The sequence below is a fragment of the Magnolia sinica genome, chromosome 16, assembly GCF_029962835.1.
Source record: "Magnolia sinica isolate HGM2019 chromosome 16, MsV1, whole genome shotgun sequence".
NCBI classification, from domain to species: Eukaryota; Viridiplantae; Streptophyta; class Magnoliopsida; order Magnoliales; family Magnoliaceae; genus Magnolia; species Magnolia sinica.
The window spans coordinates 35,508,334-35,523,930 of NC_080588.1; the positions used below are offsets into that span (position 1 = coordinate 35,508,334).

The window sequence follows — 15,597 nt, forward strand, 5'->3', positions numbered from 1 at the left end:
GGATGGGTGGTGAGAGAGAGAGTTGACTTTGGGTTGGTTTTAGGTGATGCGACATGTACTTGATTGATTTGACATGTTGTAGAGATTCTCTTGGGATTTCATAAATGTGCGACGTTTTCTTGAACTGAATGTTGGCCCACATCTCCTGGCCTGGGTATCGCCTCGGCGCACGAGACGCGACGTCCGAACTGTGGCGACGGCACGGTCGCTAGGGTACAAGTTTTGAGTTAAGTCGACTTCAATATGCAGGACTCGGCTCAGGATCACGCGCAAACATCGGATACAGGTTGAGGGTTGCCGGAATTCGACCGGGAGGACTGTGGAAGCCTACAGAACGGTACAGACTATGATACGGGCCTTACAGGGCCTCACCAAATGAGCCACAATTACATCATACTGGGCCTCATCAAATGGGCCATAAATACATCAATGTGGGGTCCACTGCACGGACAATGGAGATTAAACCCAATACATTACATGTGTGATCAGAACACCATAACAAGTGGGGTCCACGTCCCAGCTGGACGGTTTAGTCATAACACAAACCTTAAGATCAGGACCCCTAGGAATTGCAGATGTCAATGCAACAGCTATATTCTTGGTGGGGTCCACATAAATGGATGGTTTGACGAACACATACATAAAGGTGGGTCCCACTGTCCCACTCGTCTGGATGGTGTAGATATTACACATACATCAAGGGCAGGTCCCACGGATGGATGGTGTATATACAACACATACATCATGGGAATCCCACCGTCCAGTGGTCTGGACAGTGGATGGGATGGGTGAAACATATACATCAGGTGAGGCCACGTGGTGTGGCCCACCAGTATAATATATATATATATATATATATATATATATATATATATTATACACTTATATATATCATATATTATATTATATTATATTATATTATTTATTTATTTTAAATACTTACCAATGCTAATACAGATGGATGGACGGTATAGATATAATCCATACATCATTACAAGGTGGGCCTCACATGCTGCCATGGTGAGGTCCACGTCAAATGGTTGGATGGCCATGATAAGACGCATACATCAGGTGGGTCCCACCGTCCTTTGCTAGACGGTGTGGACACCACATGCATCACGTGTGGATCCCACGTCGGGCCAGCACATGTAATAGATGAAACACATAAATCGTGGTGGGGTCCATAGGACCAAGCTGATATTTTATTTTCCTTGTATCCAGGCCTGCTGCTTGACAGCAGGCTGGACAGTACACCTGGCCCATCTGATCCATGGTCTCTCCAAATGGACTATGAGGATGTAGTGTACACACATCAAGGTGGGGTCCATGTGAGTGGGTCACCCCACAATCAACGAGATTAAGTTGATATTTGTGTTTTTCCTTCAATCAGGTCCATCTAAATGGACTGTCGAGTGGGCCCACTCGGTGGACGGATGGATAAAATACATTCATCATGGTGGGTCGCAAAATAGGGAAGAAGAGACAGAGAGAGAGATCGGTGAGATGAAGGGACCCCGCCACTATGAGCCCCTCAATACAGTGCATACATCAAGATGGGTCCTACAATAAGTGGGCCCTTAAATCACAAAAAGTAAATACAAGATCACCCACCTTTGATCATGGACTTCTCCTTCCATCAATGCATTCTAGAGCTCTGATAGATGAGATTCAATGGTCGAGATGAAGCTTGGATGGTGGAGATGGGAGGTAAGAAGGTGGGCCACACCAAGCTCTCTCTCATGGAGGTTGGGACGTGAGTTGCTTGGGAGAAATGAGAGAGATGAGAGAGATGAGAGATGTGAGTGATGGGAGTACTTGTGTAAGAGAGAGAGTTGACTTTGGGGATGGGTGTGAGTGATGGGAGTGATGTGTACTTGATTAATGTGATGGATTCTCTTGGGATTACAACGCATGGTATTTTTCTCGAACTGAACATGGGCCCACATTTCCTGGCCCGGGTGTTGCTTCAGTGCGCAAGACGCAGCGTCGGAACCGTGGCGATGACACGGTTGCAAGGGTACAAGTCTCGGGTCGAGCCGACTCTGATATATGAGACACGACTTAAGATTGCGCGCAAACATCGATAACATATCTCGGGTCGTCGAAATTCGACTGGGAGGACCGCGGAAGCCTATGGAACGGTACGGTCTAGGATACGGGCTTTACACTCCTACTCTAGTCTTCACAAGCGTTGATCCACCTTCTTAGCCAATAATAACAAATTGATTGTTGGCAACCTCAACCAAAGGACGATGGCAATCAGGTACTTCCTCAACAAAAGCTGTTTTCATTTGAAAAATACTTCAAAACCAAATATTGGTCAGGGCTATCTGTTGAAGACTATTATAAAGAAATTGAAGAAGGTCTGAAACATCATCAAGAAGCCCACTATAATAAATGCTGGAATAAATGGTGGTAGGATAGGAAAAAGTTACATAACCCCAATCTTCTGTTCAATGAGAAGTACCTTACTCCATATCACCCCAATCCACCATTATTCTTAACTTCTACACGAGCGATGGCGATGGTTATAAAAAATCCTCAATCTATGGACAGATGATTCGTCACCTTCATCATTTGTTCTAATTTAGGTGGAGACTATTTTCACTTATATAACTTCTCCAAGCCCTTCACCTCATCTTTTTACTAATTCTAACCTTTTTTATATTTACTCGAGAAGTATCGACTGTAAAAAAGAAAATCATCATGGCATAAAACTGTTACAACAACGTCAGCCTGCGACCAATATCCTCGAGATAATGGGAGTGCAAACTATCGACTCTGAAGGAACTGTCAGTAATGAAGCTCCTCTGAGGCTACAATTGTTTTCATGAAGTCTGAATACATGATCGACATCCCTCAAACATCAACCATTGTTGTCAACCGAGAAGAAGAAGAATAGGATGATCGTCCCCCAAGCATCACTCATCAAAGCTCCAAAAGTGGATTGTTCCCTCGACCCATTCATCCATCCATTCAGCACCTTCCTTTGACCACGATATCTCTTCCTATAGAAATTGAAGAGCCTCTTCAACTGAGTGCAACACACGAGGTAATTATCTTCACGTAGGCAATGGATGAGGTCCCCACAACTGATGTCTCTTTGCCTCGCTTGACCTCAATTCCAATATCAATGCCGATACCAACCGATGATGCCTCAGCTTTTACTACAATGTTGAAAGACTTGCTCCCAGTTGAGGATATCATCGCTTCCCTCCAACAAGCTCTATCAACGATGTCATTGTGGCCAAGTCTCCCATCCCTTTCACCAAGTTACAACATCTCAAGAAACAGATCCAAACCCTCATACACTTGGCGGTATCAGAGACTGTATCGATTGATATGATTGTTAAGCTTACTAAGTTGATCGATTAATAGCAAATTTTCTCTTGTTCAGATGAGAATCTTTTGGCTAAGTTGCCAGCACTTAGGGATTTCCTGAACTACATCAGAGAAAGATACGAGCTCTACACCACTATCGGGGGCCTCGAGGCTGAGCACATAATAGAAGAATTCTAAGTAGTTATGGCTATTGATATTGTTGAGAGGTTGTCTGCTAACGGCACAGAACTGAAGATTTTAGAGGCCGAGTTGGAGGACATGAGCGTATAGATTGTTGCTTTGGAAGCGCAACTGATGTTGCTGAAGAGAAATTTTGAAGAAAAGAGTGTTGAACACGATTGAAAGAGGAAAATGGTCAAGGACCTGGCCACGTTTATTAATGCACTCATTTTTGTACACTGATTTGTCAATCGTACGAGCCATTATGTCTGTAGTCAATTGAGCCTTTGGAAAGTGAAGACCGAAGACACAAGCATAGTAGAAGCATCAAGGAGCATGAACATGTAAACGAGATGCCTTGATGACCCTAACCCTTGACCAAAACCACCTTATAGCCTCTAGATGATCTTGTCCCAAGTAGGAATATAAATTTGATCATCCCTTAGCCTTAAGAGACCAAGAAAAATATGATAAAGAAGGATAGAAGATGTGCGAATCTGTTGTGTAAAAGATAGCCCAAACTCGTAGATTCCAGGCTATGTTCGATGGCATCGAGCTGCCATTAAACAACCTTTGATGGCATCAAAGACCTAGTGATGACATCGATTGAGAGTCAAGAATGTCCTACAACCAAATTGGATTTATGGCCAGAATTCCCGATGGCATTGAGGTCAAGTTTCGATGCCATCGAAGTCACCCTGATGGCATCGATTGAGATCCAAACAACCCATAGGTGAAATTGCGGTAGGAGAACTAATCGAAGTATGGCATTGTGTCCAACTATCCTTTGGGGGGGGGGGGGGAGGGGGGTGAATAGGACTTTTAAAAAATGTTTACTTGTTAAAACATACAAGGCCTTGAATTAATTTTATCTATCAAACTAAGTAAGACAATGTAACTCTAAGGCTTCCAACCTAATAGAGGGTCCATTCACACTGGCTACACATGATTTGTATGTAAAATAACTAGCTTATGGAGATAGTGTATGTGAGTGTGTGGGATGTGATTCCTATCAATGCTTAGACATCCATTTAATCGTGCATCATAAATAATTATTTAAGAAACATAACATAATTAAATCAATTCACAAATAGAAATCCAAAACACAATCATATATAGTGGTTCGGCTACTTACCTACTCCACTCCTAGCGGACGCACTCTCTCCTAGAGTGTACTGGATTTCACTATCAATAGTTTTAAATCAGGTTAACCATGAACCGTAACAACCTACATAAGGTTAACTAGGGAGTCCACACAAGGCAATGAGTCCTACACACAGACACAACAAAGAGCTACATAAGGTAACCTATGCCTACATAAGGACTCAAGTCCTACACAAGGACACACAATGTATTCTCCCGTTAGAGGCTTACGAAAGGTCTTAGCGAGTTTGTCAACTCAAACTTTGAATCTCAATCCTACACAAGGAAATGGCTTCATACTCAACGGACTCTGTATACTTACAAATAAGTGAGTGAGCCTCGTTTTAGCACATGTTGATGAAGATCTTCTCAACGTCCCTTTAATTGCAACCATCCTTTTCATGCTCCAATCAATGATCTGAGGTTGTAGGTTTAGGGTTTAGTCTGATCTTCTCTAATAAATGATTTATCTTCAGAGTTTAGAGAAGATTCCTATAAGCTAAACATTCAAAAGTTCCAGTACAAAGATTAACCATTAAAGAGTACTACTGGAAACTCAATGAATGCCCGAGTTCATAACTCGATCTAAGCAATGATAATATCAATAAATGCTTGTGCTATGGATTGAATGATGAACTCTTACGAGAAAGAGGGCTTGAGGATAAGGGTATTAACTACTACAATAACTCACTCAAGCTCCCTTTAATTCTCGCCGTTTTTCCCAAAAACAACCTAAGAGTATATATAAAGTTAAATCCCAAAGGTTAATAAACGGGCAGAAATCTAACATTGTTGATGCCATTGAAGGGTATTCAATTCCATCAAAATTTGAATTTCGATGTCATCGAACCTTCTCTGATTACATCGACTTCCTGCACCAGGATCAGTTAGATGCAGGATAGATTCTGTCCGATCTCATCGATCAAACTTTGATGCCATCAACGTGAACTTCAATGACATCGAGAGATGTTTCGATGCCATCGGGATCCCTTTGAAAAATATAATTTGGTTGTTGGACAATTTTGTCCCCTTTTCGATGCCATCGATCAAACCTCCGATGCTATTGAAATTTGTATTTCAATGTCATCAAAAAGTCTTTGATGTGATCGAAAGTATTAGATTTTTGTTTAAAGCTTGCTGGACAAACTGGTCCGTATATCGATGCAATCAAATGAGATTCGATGCCATCGATAACTTACTCTCGATGTGATCGAAGGAAATTCGATTACTTCGAGGAACATTTAGAGAATTTTAGACATGGAGGGAATAAGCCTTAGGTCGATTCAATCAAAGTTGGTTCGATGCCATCGAAACATAAGTTTTGATATCATCGAACTTCCTTCGATGTAATCTATAATACCCAACATTTGTTTAGTTTGTTGCTGGATTGTATGGGTTTTATTTTGATGCAATCAAACCATGTTCGATACCATCAGAATTGTCCTGATTGCATATCGATGCAATCATCATGACATTGATTTTTCCTGTATAGTTCATTTTCCTCCAACTCAAAGTGTTCTAAACCAAAGCTTACCAAGGGATTTTAAAAATAGATGTGGGTAGGTTTTAGGTTCTTTATTGACGGGTCTTATGCCTTAGGGTTTGGTTAGGGAAGTGAGGTTTATTTACCTTTGTCAACACTCGAACTTCTTCAGTTTGGTTGAGTCTTTGATCTTGTAATATTCAGCTTGGGGCTCACTTGACAGACTGATTCAACATTCATGTATATTGACAAACTAGGGTACTTTTAATCTCCCCCATTGTCAATTACGTGACAAAACACACCTAACAACCCTAGGTATTACAAACACTTAATTTGTTACACAATTTCCTATTACAACTCGATTACAACTTGAGTGGTAGCTCCCCCTTTCTTCATACTCCCCTTAACTTCCTGCATTGTGATTTAGTGATAAACACAAATAGAAAACACATGCAATGGTGGGAGTATGGTTCTCTCCCTTTTTGTCAGTTATTGGTAAAGGGTTAGTAGTATAAGAAATGTGCCAAAAAGAACTGAAGGTTGGAATTTAACAGTCATATTGGAAGATAAGGACTATGATCACATAAGTTCATACAACGATGGAATGCGTATTAAGAACATGATGTGATGGGGGAATGCCATACACACACACACACACCAAAATGAGAGTGATAGTATCAATTAGTAATTACAAAAAAATATCATCATTCATTTAACAAAAAGAACCACCTCAAGCTTGGGTAGTAGTATCCATACCCCATAAGCCCTTACAGGCACAAATATCCGAAAAAAGTCACACACGCATAAATCTGATCATCAATGTGTAAATGAAGATTGATCAGACCGACTTGGCATCCAAAAAGATAACCGATGCTCAAGCCTGCGACCCTGATTGTGCATTGACTGAACTGGAATCTAACTAGATGGACCACCCTCATGTGGAGTGGTGTCATCTCGTCGACACGTGATTGTAGCAATTAGGTCCTTGATCATTTGTTCCACCCGCTCTAATCCTCTTTGTGTGGCCTCAGATGCCTGCTTCCGACTCGAGAGACGCTCCCCTTAATGGTCTAATCGCTGCAAGATCGACTCTCGTTGGTCACGATATGGCATGCGGCGTCTTTCTGGGATGCATGGGAGCTTGTGAGTGGTGCGCTGCTCATCCTTCGTCAGATGGTTAGTGTCAGCTGCCTCAATTTCAACGGCTTCAGTTTTAGCCGCTTTAGCTTCAGTCTCGCCTTATAGGTCCTCATCTTGCAGTTGTGATCGTGATGTTGAAGCCGCCTAGTCATCTAGGCGGATCCTTTTGATATTATGTTTGGTGAACTTGGGAGCAGACCTAGTACAATTGGTTGTGGGTAACAAACCCACAAATTGGGATAGAAGACAAATGATATGTGGAAACAGAATGAATGTGTCCCAAGTGCTCTAAATACAATACATAATTTGATGTACTATGATGGTGGGTAGGCACAAGGGGATTCCATGACAGACACTGTAGATAATGCCGAGCATAAAAGGGTTCAAGTCTGACTTGTTGGTCCCACGTGGATAGACATTTGAAAAGAAGATGTCATGGAGGACTCGATACTGTTTTGCCATGTTGGAGGACCGAAGTGCATTTCCTTGATGCCATGGTACATTCTTACCATTACACAAGAACCGTGTAACTTCGACCCTAACATATATAGAGTCAAAATCATGATCAGCTAAGCCCTGATGAGAGCCTGGGACACCAATGAGTTGAGTGATGGTGGCTAGGGTGATTTTATGCGTATTTTGACCTATTGTGGCTTCGAATGATGTAGGGTCTAGGACTAGGGAGTGACAATATGAAAGGAAGCAATATACCTGAGCATTTCTGATCACACCTCCAAAATCAAGCAGTTTGTTCCACCCCACTTTTTCCAATATTGCCTCTATCCCATAGGGCCTAATACAATCTCGGTCCATGGGTTTTTTTAATACCATCTTCCTTCCTCGAAATTCTTATATATGTTTTCAGGACGAGGAGGAACTTTTGGAATCAGGGTTTCCGGGTCAAGTGTTTAAATGGGAGCCAGAGTAGGAGCCGTTAGTCGCGATCTCTCCGATCATGTAACCGGGGATATTGGAGGAGAAGTCATTGCATCGGGTGGAGGCTGCTCAGATCTAGGCCGACTATGCATTTTCTTTCTAACCGGCCTAGATGACTCCCCTGCCTCTACTGCTTTTATTTTGTCCTTTGCCATTGTGAGATTTACAGGAGAAATGGACAAAATGGAAGAAAATGCAAGACAAAATGGGATGAAGACACCCGAAAAAACAAAAACCCCAAATTGATTTTAGCAAGCCCTAGGAAGACTAGCCAATGAAATGAAAGTGAATAATCACAAATGGAAGGTCTTACCAATTTGGAGAGCACAAATGGTGAAGAGAAACAGAATGCAAAGTAGTCACCGGAGCTCCCAAGACAAGTCGGGAGACGTACGGTCGTAAGAAAAATGATAGAGAATGAAAATTCCCACTCGCACCGTATATATAACCCTCGATACTTTGATGCCATCAAAGTATCTTTAATGCCTATTCACAACCCCAAGTGTAGGGTCACGATGTAGTAATAACTCGGTAAGACTTAGGTCGAATCCACAGAGACTAAACTTGTATGTATTCTGAAAATAACTAGAACTAGAACTAGAAGAAGATCTAAATCTGAATTCTGAAATAATTGAAAGTGACTGTGAATAATGTTGATTAAAACTTATGAATTTAAAGGTGAGAACTAGGATGCCAAGGATCCACTCGTAGCTATCAAGATGCTGCTACCTTATTTGATTCAAGGAATATAATTGGAATTGGAGTCTTATCCTATCCAATTGGAAGATAAAGTAATTTAAATTAAATCTGAACTTTTTATTGACCTAATTCTCAATGGGGGAGAATTGTGATGATCGGAAGGGATTCCCTTACCATGCTCAGGAGACGATGGTGAACAACATGATTTACTAATCTCACAACCTCAAAACAAGAAAAGAAGATATTTAAAGCTATCATAAAATCTATTGTAATTTGAATCACAACAAATCATAGAAAATTAAAAATATTCCTTTAATATCAAACTAGAATTCAATGAAGTTCAACATAAACAATAATCAAAGCAAGATAAACATCCCAACATGTTACACGCTTCACCTCTTATCCCTAGCTAAGAAGTTTAGTTAACCATGGACATGATTAAACCAAAAACTCTTAAACAAAGCATGAAAATAAACTAAAGAAGTGGAAGAAAAACTCTTGGGAGGCTTCTTCACCCTTTGACTCCACTCCTTATTCCCTAGAAGATGATTTGGGATGTCCTAAGCACTCCTATTTATAGTTGTAAAATATTATCTTTCGCACTGCCTTGGAATTTTTGTAAATAGTTGAGTGTGAAATATTAAATATTTTCTCCTATTTATATGTTGGTTTTATAAACATGATAGTGCTTAATCAATCTAATTATGCATGTTTTCATGCGTAAGGTGATTTCGAGAGCTTAAGGTGAAATTGATGCCAAAAAGAAGATTTATGCTCAAAAGATTACTAAATGAAGATTTGGAAGTCATTAATGAAGAATTCACATGCCAAAGATCCAAGGATACCAAGTGAGGAATAAAGAGAATTGAAGATTTGAAGTTAAGAAAAAGAAAAGGAATCATGAAAATTGTCCTAAAAAAATACATTTATGAAAATTGTCTTGGAAAAACATATTTTGAAACTCTGAATTTAAAAAATGAAAGTTCTGGAAGTTTATTCTGAAAAATTGTGCAGAGTGCATAAATTTGATGCGGTTTCTAGATTTTTCCAACTCGGTGCGAAAGTTGGAGTTCCATAACTATAAATAGGACTCCTTAGGATGCTCCAAAGCACATTCTAGGGTTTGGAAAGGTTTTAAGGAGCATACACAAGGGTGAAACAGCCGCCAAAGAATTTTTCTTTCCTAGTTTGTTTTTCATGCTTTGTTTAAGTGACACTATAAGAAATGCTGGACTTCCCGACATTTTTTTAATGTCTCGAAGTGACCCGCGGTCACAAATTTATTGTAAAAGTCCCAATACCCGCCCGAGTCATTCCACTTCTCTTATTTCCTCTCTCTCTCTCTCTCTCTCTCTCTCTCTCATCTCCTCCCTAGAAAAACACACCGTCCGACCCTTTCTCCCTGAAACCCAATCTCTCATCTCCTCCCTAAAATACTCCCATCTCTCCCTCATCTTCTTCTCAATCAATCGTCCCTCTCTTGCTCTCAATCTCTCTCCCTCTCTAGCCCTTGATTTTTCTCGCTTGCTCTCGATCTCTCTCCCTCTCTCACTCTCAATTTTCCTCTCTTGCTCTCGATGTTTCTCTTCTCTTGTTCTCGATCTCTTCCATTGAAGGTGGCCAATTTTGCATCCACGCCAACATCGACACCGATAGAGGTGAGTTTGGGGATGATCAGATCTCTAAGTTGAAGGAGGCATTTGGCATGTTTGACAAGGATGAAGCCAGTCAGATCCCTTCGATCTTCACTTTTTTCCCCCTTTTTTGCTAGAAATCTATTAATTTTATGAATTTTTTTAGCATTTTTATGGTTGAGGATTTTTTTTTAAAATTCGATTTGATGTTGATTTCATCAGATTTGATGGTTTACTTTTGAAATTCTTTGTTGTCGGGTTCTATTCAAAGTCAGGTGGTGAATTGAGAGGAATGTCTGACAGGATGGTCTCCTCCCTCGAGAACCTGCAAAATCCAGGCAACATCTCTCACCTCGCGCAAGGAGAGGCTACCGAGACTGACAAGATACTCATGGGCCCTCTCAGCTTCAGTGTTGATCAGCTGATGGTTGGTTGTCCAATTGCTTTGTGGTTGTGTATTGTCTTTGGTTTTTTTTTTTAATGGCTCTGATTTACTTATGGGTTTGTGATTGCAGGAGTTGACAGGCTTAAGCATGGTAATGTCAATAGTAGAGGTCAAGTCTATTAACATCTTATTTGATTAATTACTTGCCATGATATTTTTGAGCACTTATTTGTTACTTTTCATTCTTCTTGAAGCTAACAATTTAGTGTAAAACAAAAAGAAAAAGAAAAAGAAAGAAAAGAAAGCTAATAGTGCATTTTAGGGTGCATTTGGTTGGGTTACAAGTTGTCACTGGTCCATGTTCAGTATACACTATGTGGCCGACCTGGTGGACAGCTTGGATGTCTAGGAGACGTACCATGGTTGCATGGGACTTTGCAGAACTCTACATATCACTTTCTTCTCATCCATGTTTCTTATCATGTCCTTTTTCGTTGGTTGGGAGTTGGAAGTTGCATCTCTCTCTAATGTTAGTAGCTGATATGGTTGATTTATCTATGTTCTTATAACACCTCTTCAATGATTTTTGTGATGTGAATCCATGTGTCTGAGCATATTTTTGCCTTAGTAGATTGTTCTGTTTTACTATTCTCTATTTATTTTAATAGACCCAATTCAACAATTCATGGTTTTAAAAATGGTAATTGTTCAAGACCCAAAAACTTGACTCGATATGCCACCAGGTTGGGTGAACTCTAAGACTCCACAAAGTCTTACTTGACTCAGACTCTATATAATAATAATTAAAATATATACAATAGTTGAAATAAAAAAGCAGCACATGGGGCATTGGTTATGGACCTTTTAGTTCAGAACTCATTGGCTACCTTCAACATATGTTAAAAATGGTTGACTAGGCACGCGAATTGGGCTCGATTCACCATAAGTTAAGTTAACTCGACCGAGGCTTGTCCAACTTAGGACTAAGCCACACCCACGAACGATTTTCCTAGTGAATTGGCTTGAAATCTTGTTGAGTCAGTGTTAGAACTTTGACTCTCATGGCTTCTGCTATGAAAACCAAAATTTCAATAGGCCTAGATAGCTCAAAATTAGGGTCTAAAGCATTTCTAGGTCCATTTGCAGCCCCTTCTTAGATTGCATACTTCTTAATGGTTTTTCTCTATGGGATGGTTCTATGATATTTTCCTCTTGCTTATTTTTAAACTCTGTGGTTTTACTCAGGCTATCTTTCCTGTTTGATTCTTTAGTGTAAATATACTAAGTACTGCTATGTTGAAATTTTGTATAAGTTATGCTGAGTTTTGGGTGTAATTCTTAGTAATTTAACCACATTTAAGCTCAAGTGAATGATTTTTTTGCGTTGTGTTTGAATTTTTTTTTATAGTAAATTACTTAAAGAAGCAGATACAAAATGAAGAAGGCAAGGTAATAACTCCCAACTATGCTCTTATTTATGAAGACAATGAAGGAGATCGAATGCATGTCGGCAATGTGCCATGGGAGTATGTCTATTACATTTGATTTTGCATTTCTGTTGTTGCAAACTTCTTTAGAAAGTAGAAATCAACTATTGTTTCTAGCTTTTGATGCATTGATTATGTAAAAAAATCAACATTGTAGGGTAATCCAGTTTTAAATTTTGTCAATATCCATTGACGAGGCATGGATATTGTAGTGCTCTTATTATTGTTAGATTTGTTAGATCTAGATATTCATTGGAGTTTCAGCTTCGCTCCTTTAACATGATTGAAGGCGGTCTTTAGAAAATCTAAAGCTTGTTCTTCAATGGGTTTCCTTTTTTTTTTTTTTCTATTATTGAGAGCATCATTGACATGAAAGGGTGGATTGGTTGCTGAAAATAGGTTCTTGGAGGAACATTAGGAGAGTTGCTTACACTTTGGGTAGGTTTTTGCATAGTGAGTAAGTGCTTTTGAGGTCAAATCTTAGAGATGCATCAACTGTGGTGGGGGTGTTTTTGCCCTAACCTTGGCTCAAATCTTGGGATGTTTATACCTTAATTAGGCCTTTTTTAGGGGTTTTTCTTTTGCTGGGTTTTATTTTTTCTGTAAAATGAAGTAGATCTGGTTTGATTCTCGTGTTCTTCTACCCTCATAGCTCTGATCTGGTTGAAATGTTAAGGTTTTGAATGTTGATTATAGATTTGGTTTATGATTTTTTTTTCCTTTCAGCCAGAAGATTTGATTGTAAGAACTCTTGGCCAAAAATAGAAAATACCTTCATGGGCAGCCACCTTAGGCAATTATGTCATACTGCGCCTTGTGTTATAATCAAGGTCTTTTGCATGGGAACTTCTTCTTTAGTTTTGTTGCAAGCAAGATCACCTTTCTTGGTATTTTACATTTTTTCTAGCAACTCTGATAAGGTTCATTATGTATTTTGCATTTTTTCTAGTAACTCACATGTTCTTGGTTGATGAGACTAGAGAGCAGAAAATTCTAAATAGGAGATTTGTAGGAAAGCTTTGAAGTCTAAAGATTAAAAACTGTAAATTGACAAAATCAAGGCAGGGAATGGATTATGAAAGAATACTAGAAGGTGAGCAATTCTGTCACGCCCCAAACTTGGAAATCGGGCTCACAAAATTCCCAATCGCCGAATTCGGCACCGACAGCCTCCATAGTATCCCATTCTTAGCTCCCGACATCCATACACTAAGTTCCGATCTTGGGATCCTATAAGGAGGTTTTTTAACATGAGTTTGATTAACAGTAAGCATAACCCACGAACAATAACCAAGACACTATCACAAAATCTACTATGATAAAAAACTTTGAGTACAATGCATAAGGAAAATATAATATCAATAATCAAAAGCTCCAAAAGTCGGCTGTATGCTCCAAGCTCAATGCTGCTGCGGCGTCCTAGCGTCACCTGTGCACATCAATCGTGCATAAGCTTATAGAAAGCTTAGAGGGTGGTGAGAGTGTGTGCACAATATAAGCGTGCTCAGAATGCAATATCAGAGTAATGCGGACTATACTGTTAAGTCCATGAATGCAATAAGCCATACCAAGGCTATGTGGTGTAAGACATGAATGCTATCGGCCATATCATGACCATGCGATGCAAGACATGAATGATGTTGGCCATACCAAGACCATGCGATGCAAGGCATGAATGATGTCGGCCATACCAAGACCATGCGATGTAAGGCATGAATGATGTCAGCCTTACCAAGGCCATGTGATGCGAGATGCAACTTAAGCATACTAATCCTCATCACTAGAGCATTAAATATCAGTACAGTTCTCACACTGGATAATCACGGGGGTTTAGTACACTCTAAATGACACTGCCCCTTTGTCAGGCGTGCAGTCCAAGTGAGCGTAAGAAACCTCACTATCCACCTGGCCAATAGTCTGCCAATACCTATCCTGCACGTCGATAGTGGACGCATTTACGAGCTGGTCATACTCAGCCTAGCAATGCCCCTACCCTCGGGCGGGTAAGGCCACACCCCCTTTCAACCGACCACGGTACAGTGGGAGACGTGGCCTCCAGGTATTCAGCCCTCGTGTGCTCATGTATCCACTCAGTCTCGATATTGGAGTCATCCTCTGGTACCATTGAGTTTAAGGATTTTTACCCAGGGACATTTATGACACCCCGATGCTAGTAACAGTATTTTTGGTATCCAATTTCGGCTCTCCACGATGTGCTTGTATAGGCCACGACCTTGATGTCGTTAGGGCGTATAGTAACCATATCACACAAGTGCGAGATGTATGAATCATACTATCCAATCATGTAGCAATCATGCACGTACCCGCACTTATGTGGACAACTCCTCCTATCAGGGAGTCCCATAATAACCTGCCTAATGGCATGTGCTATGATTAATCATTCCTCATATCAAGCATACATATGATGCGCAAGGGCATGGATCGTGAAGGTATACTAAGCATGTTAAATGATGATGATGTACTCTCCTAATATTGAGGATGGGCCTAGATAACCTACTCATATCAAGAATGGGCCTAACGATCATGGGGGCGTAACGATTTGAGTTAGCCCACTAAGGGGAGGTGAGAATGGGCCTAACCATGGGCTCTAAGGAGAGTTACAATGTGGACATCAAACCATCATTGCTCCCAAAGCAACGCCCGTCATAAACATTATTACATACATCGTGGTAGAATCACGCATCACGTCGGTCCTCATATACATCGCTTGGGCCATATCCCATGGGCCTCAAATATATGACAATGGACCACGTCCCATGGGCCTTGAATACATCACAATGGGCCACATCCATGGGCCTCTCATACATCACATCGGGCCTCACTCATGGGCCTCAAATACATCAAATTGGGCCTCGTACAAGGGCCACAATTACATCATATTGGGCATCATCAGTGGGTTGCAGTACATAGACCTCATATACATCAATGGGCCGCAACACATGGGCCTCATATACATCAAATGGGCTGCATCATATGGGCCTTATATACATCAAATGGGCCGCAACAATGGGCCTCATATACATCAAATCGGGCCGCATCATATGGGCCTCATATACATCAAATGGGTCGCAATACATGGGCCTCATATACATCAAATTGGGCCCACCAAAATGTTTATTTTCCAATCTGATCATAAGTTCACAAATACTTGAATTAAGAGGAAAGCAA

At 40.4% G+C, this 15,597-nt stretch overlaps 1 long non-coding RNA gene across 1 annotated transcript; it reads left to right on the forward strand.

The window, feature by feature from the left end:
- Positions 1-10,721: 10,721 nt before the first annotated feature.
- On the forward strand, positions 10,722-13,451 carry LOC131229453 (uncharacterized). Its single transcript, XR_009163331.1, has 2 exons — positions 10,722-11,090; positions 12,350-13,451. It is a non-coding gene; the product is annotated as an uncharacterized LOC131229453 (long non-coding RNA).
- Positions 13,452-15,597: the final 2,146 nt, after the last annotated feature.